We start from the raw sequence: 7,578 nt of genomic DNA, 5'->3' as shown, positions 1-7,578 counted from the left end.
GGCCCACTTGACTTCACATTCCAGGATGTCTGGCTCTATGTGAGTGATCACACCATCATGATTATCTGGGTCATGAAGATCTTTTTTGTACAGTTCTTCTGTGTATTCTTGCCACCTCTTCTTAATATCTTCTGCTTCTCTTAGGGCCATACCATTGCTGTCCTTTATTGAGCCCATGGTTGCATGAAATGTTCCCTTGGTATCTCTAATTTTCTTGAAGAGATCTCTAGTATTTCCTATTCTGTTGTTTTCCTATTTCTTTGCATTAGATATTAACAACTAGTTATTAGCAAATTGTTAGTAAAAAACTCCGGGAGATACTGAAGGACAGGGAAGCCTGGCATGCTGCAGTCCATGGGGTCATAAAGAGTCAGATACAACAGAGCCACTGGACACAGTGAGTAATTGCCAAATTCAAGACTTTAGATGAATACAAACCTTTCTTGTGTCAATATTTTCCCCAAAGGGTTTTGCTGTAAAATTGGAGTATTCAGGGGGTTTTGTTTGTTTATTTTCATTGCTGTTGGTTTTAGCAAGGTCATAAATGCCTTCAAAAACAGGCTGGACATACAGGCATCTCACCACTGGTTATTAACAGGGATCGTACCAGGTTTCTGCCTGTTCTATGTTATTGAACTGGCAGAAATTAAATTTATAAAGTTCTTTTGGTTGACATTCAAGGATAATATGTGTAACATAGCTCTGTGTCAGCTTCTGCACTAAGGACACTTTATGTCTAATCTCGTGCAAACCTCCCGGCAAGCCACAAAATAAGTAATTATTTTCTCTTCATTAAGAGGAGGAAGCAGAAGTTTGATTTCAGTAATTTTCCCAGGATCTTAAAGTTGGTTAGTGTAGACTTGTGCTATTTCTTTCTCCCACTCCTCACTTTTTATCACAGTCCCACTGTCATTTTTCAGCATCACTTGCTGCTGTGACCCAGAAGCTGCATGAATGCCTGCGTCCCTTCCGATTTGTGCATTTTAAGGCAGCTGTGAGGTCAGTCTCCAGGCTGAACACTCCATCTCCCTGCTCATTCTGATGCCAGGGTAGCCAGTCCTTTCCCAGCCTGATCGCCCTCTTCTTGAGCTTCTCTTTGACCTTGACCTCCTGCAATGGGAAACCACAGGGGCATCAAGTCCCCCTGAGGGGAGGGTGTGGGCACGATGTCCAGCCAGAGCATCATGTCCTTTGAAAGCAAACAGTGCATCTCTCTTATTTATCCAAGACGATTCCAGAAGCCTAGTCCTTAATGGGGCCCCTCGTCTTTAATCATCACAATACAGTTAAAATGCTGCAAAATCAGATTGTCATACAAACACACACACAAACATATAAAACAAAAATTAAATCTCTATACATTTATCAATGCATAAATATGTTGAAATATGTTTTATCTCTAAAATAGCTCATTTTAAACAGATTTAGATATAGACATACACAGGAATCTTGGTTTGTTATTTAGGTGGAAGGAACAGCCTGAACAGAAGGATGGAAACCTCTGTGGGGAATTTTATTCCTTAAATATTTGGAGTGGAGTTGCTGAGGTTTAGGCTATATGAATCTCCAATGGCAGTCTGTTTGTTTGATATCATTTATTATTTTTAACCTTTATTTGGATTTAGTCTGTGGTTCTTATTCAAACCCCTTGAATTGCAGTCTTAGCTCATCAATTTTCAGCCCTTCTTCTCTAATGAAAATGTTTATAATTATAAATTTCCTACTATAAACCTCTTTAGTCACATCCTACAGGTTTGGCATTGCAGTATTAGCACTATCATTTTTATTACTACTATTTGAAACATTTATTATTTTTACTTTGACCCATGACATTTTTAGAAATACATTTTTAATACTTGCAACTATATGTTTTTTAGACTTGACTCTCTTTTATTGATTTTTAATTTAATTACCTTTTTTAAGAGAATGTATTCAGTATGGTATTGATTTTCTTGTCTAAAATGTTATCCTTGTTCAGGATTTTAATTCCACTGTGTTTTCTTAGCCACAGAATTAATTTGTTGTTATTTTAATGTAGTAAAGTCAATATTTATTTATATTTACTCACATTTGCCAGGTTTTTTGACTCACATTTTCTTCTGGTATTACACTCTTCCTTTGGGGATCAATTTTATTTTTCCTGATGTATATTCTTTAAGTGTTGCTCTAATGAGAGTTTGTGGTAAATATTTTTAGAGTTTTAAACTTTGTCAGAAAATGTGATTATTTTGGTATTATGGGTTGCACGCATTCTTTTCCAATGAAGCAAATATTCGTTATCATAGTAAATATTCTTTGTCCAGGAAATATACACATGTATTTGGGCTTCCCAGGTGGTGTAGTGGTAAAGAACTCGCCTGACAAAGCAGGAGACACAGGAGACTTGGGTTCAACCCCTGGGTCGGGAAAATCCCCTGGAGGAGGGCATGGCAACCCACTCCAGTATTCTCGCCTGGGAAATCCCCTGAACAGAGGAACCTGGTGCACTACATACAGTCCATGGGGTCTCAAAGAATTGGACACCACTGAAGCGACCTAGTTTCACTGAGTTAGACAAGGCTGTGGTCCGTGTGATCAGACTGATTAGTTTTCTGCGATTATGGTTTCAGTCTGTCTGCACTCTGATGCCCTCTCACAACACCTACCGTCTTACTTGGGTTTCTCTTACCTTGGACATGGGGTTATCTTTCCAGTACCCTTGCCTGGAAAATCCCATGGATGGAGGAGCCTGGTGGGCTGCAGTCCATGGGGTCAAGAAGAGTCGGACACGACTGAGCGACTTCACTTTCAATTTTCACTTTTCACTTTCATGCCTTGGAGAAGGAAATGGCAATCCACTCCAGTGTTCTTGCCTGGAGAATCCCAGGGACTGGGGAGCCTGGTGGGCTGCTGTCTGTGGGGTCGCACAGAGTGGGACATTACTGAAGCGACTTAGCAGCAGCAGCAGCAGCAGCAGGGTATCTCTTCACGGCTGCTCCAGTGAAGTGCAGCTGCTGCTCCTTACCTTGGATGAGGGGTATCTCCTCACAGCTGCCACTCCTGACCTTGAATGTGGAGTAGCTCCTCTTGGCCCTCCTGTGCCCGCACAGCCACCGCTCCTTGGACGTAGGGTTGCTCCTCTTGGCTGCATAGTCTATAAAACACAGGACGAGGACTCCCCAAAGCTGCCGAGGTCATGAAAAACAAGGAACGTTTGAAATGCTGTCGCGACCCTAAGGAGACGTGACGATGAGACATAACGTGGTATTTGGATGGGGTCCTGGAAACTCCCATGGACGGAGGAGCCTGGTGGGCTACATCCCACGGGGTCGCAAGGAGTCGGACACGACTCAGGCCACAAGGGCAGGCGCATGTCTTCCTCCTTCTCCACAACCTTTTTTGAGGGCAGATTCACCTGTGATGTAGCTTTTCATGGGACACTTTGAAGCGGAGTTGTTCCTTTGTATTAGGGCTTTCCTAGAGAGTCTTCAAAAATGCTCCCCAGGGAAACCACACTCTCTATTTTATAGCAGCATTTACAGTTTACTGATCAACTAGTCAACAGGTTCTTCCTCTACACTGGAAGGGCAAGTCTTAACCACTGGACCACCAGGGAAGTCTCAAAGATACTTTCTGAAATTGACCCAACTCCCCCAGCTAGGAGATGGCAGAGTCTGCACTGGGGGCTGAGTCAGCTTCTCACGCAGGCTGAAGCCTTCCTCTCTTGCACGACACTTTTCCACACTCAATGCCGGGCACTCAGCCATGCTGTTCTTTAGATGACGCTGGACTGTCGTATTTCACCTGCATCTTCTTGCTCATCCACAGCGTGGCAGGTGTTTACCATAGGGCTTCACTGGTGGCTCAGATGGTAGAGTCTGCCTGCAGTGTGGGGGACCCAGGTTAGAGAAGATGCCCTTGAGAAGGAAATGGTAACCCACTCCAGTATTCCTGCCTGGAGAATTCCGTGGAAGGAGAAGCCTGGCAGGCTACAGTCCATGGGTTGCATAGAGTCGGACACAACTGAGCGACTTCACTTTCATGTTTACTTGGAGTATCTGGTTCTGCCCTTTGTTGCAAAACTTCTGTATAATCCAGCTCCTCCTTTGCCTCCTTGGAGCAGTTCTCTCAGCGTCACTTGAGATGCTGCCTCCTGTGCTTGAAGTCTAGATCATTGGCTCATTACAAAAGATACAACTCAGGAACAACAATACATGAACCGTGACATTCCAGATGTTCAAGCTGGTTTTAGAAAAGGCAGAGGAACCAGAGATCAAATTGCCAACATCTGCTGGATCATGGAAAAAGCAAGAGAGTTCCAGAAAAACATTTCTGTTTTATTGACTATACCAAACCCTTTGACTGTGTGGATCACAATAAACTGTGGAAAATTCTGAAAGAGATGGGAATACCAGACCACCTGACTTGCCTCTTGAGAAACCTATATGCAGGTCAGGAAGCAACAGTTAGAACTGGACATGGAACAACAGACTGGTTCCAAATAGGAAAAGGAGTATGTCAAGGCTGTATATTGTCACCCTGCTTATTTAACTTATATGCAGAGTACATCATGAGAGACGCTGGGCTGGAAGTAGCACAAGCTGGAATCAAGATTGCCGGGAGAAATATCAATAACCTCAGATATGCAGATGACACCACCCTTATGGCAGAAAGTGAAGAGGAACTAAAGAGCCTCTTGATGAAAGTGAAAGAGGAGAATGAAAAAGCTGGCTTAAAGCTCAACATTTAAAAAATGAAGACCATGGTATCTGGTCCCATCACTTCATGGGAAATGGGGAAACAGTGGAAACAGTGTCAGACTTTATTTTTCTGGGCTCCAAAATCACTACAGATGGTGACTGCAGCCATGAAATTAAGGGATGCTTACTCCTTGGAAGGAAAGTTATGACCAACCTAGAAAACATATTCAAAAGCAGAGACATTACTTTGTCAACAAAGGTCCATCTAGTCAAGGCTATGGTTTTTTCCAGTGGTCATGTATGGATATGAGAGTTGGACTGTGAAGAAAGCTGAGCACCGAAGAATTGATGCTTTTGAACTGTGGTATTGGAGAAGATTCTTGAGAGTTCCTTGGACTACAAGGAGATCCAACCAGTCCATTCTAAAGGAGATCAGTCCTGCGTGTTCTTTGGAAGGAATGATGCTAAAGCTGAAACTCCGATACTTTGGCCACCTTATGCGAAGTGTTGACTTATTGGAAAAGACTCTGATGCTAGGAGGGATTGGGGGCAGGATGAAAAGGGGACGACAGAGGATGAGATGGCTGGATGGCATCACCAACTCAATGAACGTGAGTTTGAGTGAACTCCAGGAGTTGGTGACCGACAAGGAGGCCTGGCGAACTGCGATTCATGGGGTCGCAAAGAGTCAGACACGACTGAGCGACTGAACTGGACTGAACTGAAGCGACTTAGCATGCATGCACACACATATATGAATGCATGTAAGTGTAATGATGTACTGTATATATATATATACAATATATATATATATATATATATATAAAATGATGAAATATATCCCCCTCTATAAATGCTTTATCAGTATAAGCTTTTTGGTGTGAAACAAATACTAACTTGTTCACCATATATCTAGTGAGCACATACAATGGACTGCCTAGGCTCTGGTCTGAAGATTCAGAGATAAAATGCAGTCCTGTAGCTCAGGTATTGCACAGAGCCATGTATAAAATTTCATAAGGGGGATATTCACTTTGGACTCCAAGAGCCAAATGAAAATTTTCTAACTGAGTCAGAAGAGAAGAGACCAAGTTGAAAAGCTTTTTAGAAGGTTAACACTGGAAATGAGTCATTAGGAATGAATATGACTTTAATCAGATCTGGAAAAAAGAGAAATGAGAAGGAATTAAGGTGGAAGTTGCCTGGTATGAAGGACTGAGCTGCTCCAGGACCAGAGGTGCTGCTGGGGAGCCTCCTGCAGAGACGTGGAGACTCTGAGCTGCTACCCCTGCAGCTGGGGATGGTTCTACCTGCCAGGAACTCATTATCCTGTTCCTTCAAGGCTCCTAATCTGAGATGCATCTATGAGATAGGAAAGGAGACATTTTTACACCCCACAACTGTTGCAGAAACAAGCCTTGGATCCTCATCTACACCCCCAACCCCCTCCATCCTTTGAGAAAACACACAGCTCTGCCATCCCTTCTCTTTAATGTTTTTGGCAGTGGTTCTCAAAACCACCAGGGAATTTTGATGTTCATTTCAGAGATTCTGGTTTTTTGGTTTGCAGCATGGCCGAGACATCTGCATTAAAAAAAAAAAAAAAAAAAATTCCAGGTGACTCTAGTGTACATCAGCAAAAATAACTGCTGGCTTATACTCTCTGTTTGACCGATCAGTTAGCTTTCTTCAACTAGCTGTGCTTAGTCACTCAGTCGTGTTCAACTCTGCGACCCCATGGACTGTAGCCCACCAGGCTCCTCTGTCCACAGGGATTCTCCAGGCAAGAATACTGGAATAGGTTGCCATGCCTTCCTCTAGGGATCTTCCCGACCCAGGGATCAATCCCAGGTCTTCTGCCTTGCAGGAGGATTCTTTACCATCTGAGCCACCAAAGAGGCCCAAGAACACTGGAGTGGGTAGCCTATCCCTTCTCCAGGGGAACTTCCTGACCCAGGAATTGAACTGGGATGTCGTGCATTGCAGGAGGATTCTTTAGCAGCTGAGCTACCTGGAAAGCCCCTTCTTCAACTACTGTTATCAAAAAACAAAGAAACAAAAAATTAAGCCTCACCAAAATTGATTTGAATGATTATGTTCTCAATTTTACAGTCATGACATATCAGTTCAGATCAGTTGCTCAGTCCTGTCCGACTCTTTGCGACCCCATGAATCGCAGAATGCCAGCCCTCCCTGTCCATCACAAACTCCCGGAGTTCATTCCGACTCACGTCCATCGAGTCAGTGATGCCATCCAGCCATCTCATCCTCTGTCGTCCCCTTCTCCTCCTGCCCCCAATCCCTCCCAGCATCAGAGTCTTTTCCAATGAGTCAACTCTTCCCATGAGGTGGCCAAAGTACTGGAGTTTCAGCTTTAGCATTATTCCTTCCAAAGAACACCCAGGACTGATCTCCTTTAGAATGGACTGGTTGGATCTCCTTGCAGTCCAAGGGACTCTCAAGAGTCTTCTCCAACACCACAGTTCAAAAGCATCAATTCTTCGGTGCTCAGCCTTCTTCACAGTCCAACTCTCACATCCATACATGACCACAGGAAAAACCATAGCCTTGACTAGACAAACCTTTGTTGGCAAAGTAATATCTCTGCTTTTGAATATGCTATCTAGGTTGGTCATAACTTTCCTTCCAAGGAGTAAGTGCTTTTTAATTTCATGGCTGCAGTCGCCATCTGCAGTGATTTTGGAGCCCAGAAAAATAAAGTCTGACACTGTTTCCCCATCTATTTCCCATGAAATGATGAGACCGGATGCCATGATCTTCGTTTTCTGAATGTTGAGCTTTAAGCCAACTTTTTCACTCTCCACTTTCACTTTCATCAAGAGGCTTTTTAGCTCCTCTTCACTTTCTGCCATGAGGGTGGTGTCATCTGCATATCTGA

This window comes from Bison bison, unplaced genomic scaffold (assembly GCF_000754665.1).
Source record: "Bison bison bison isolate TAMUID 2011002044 unplaced genomic scaffold, Bison_UMD1.0 scf7180017864307, whole genome shotgun sequence".
Taxonomy (NCBI): Eukaryota; Metazoa; Chordata; class Mammalia; order Artiodactyla; family Bovidae; genus Bison; species Bison bison.
This window is presented reverse-complemented; position numbering follows the sequence as displayed.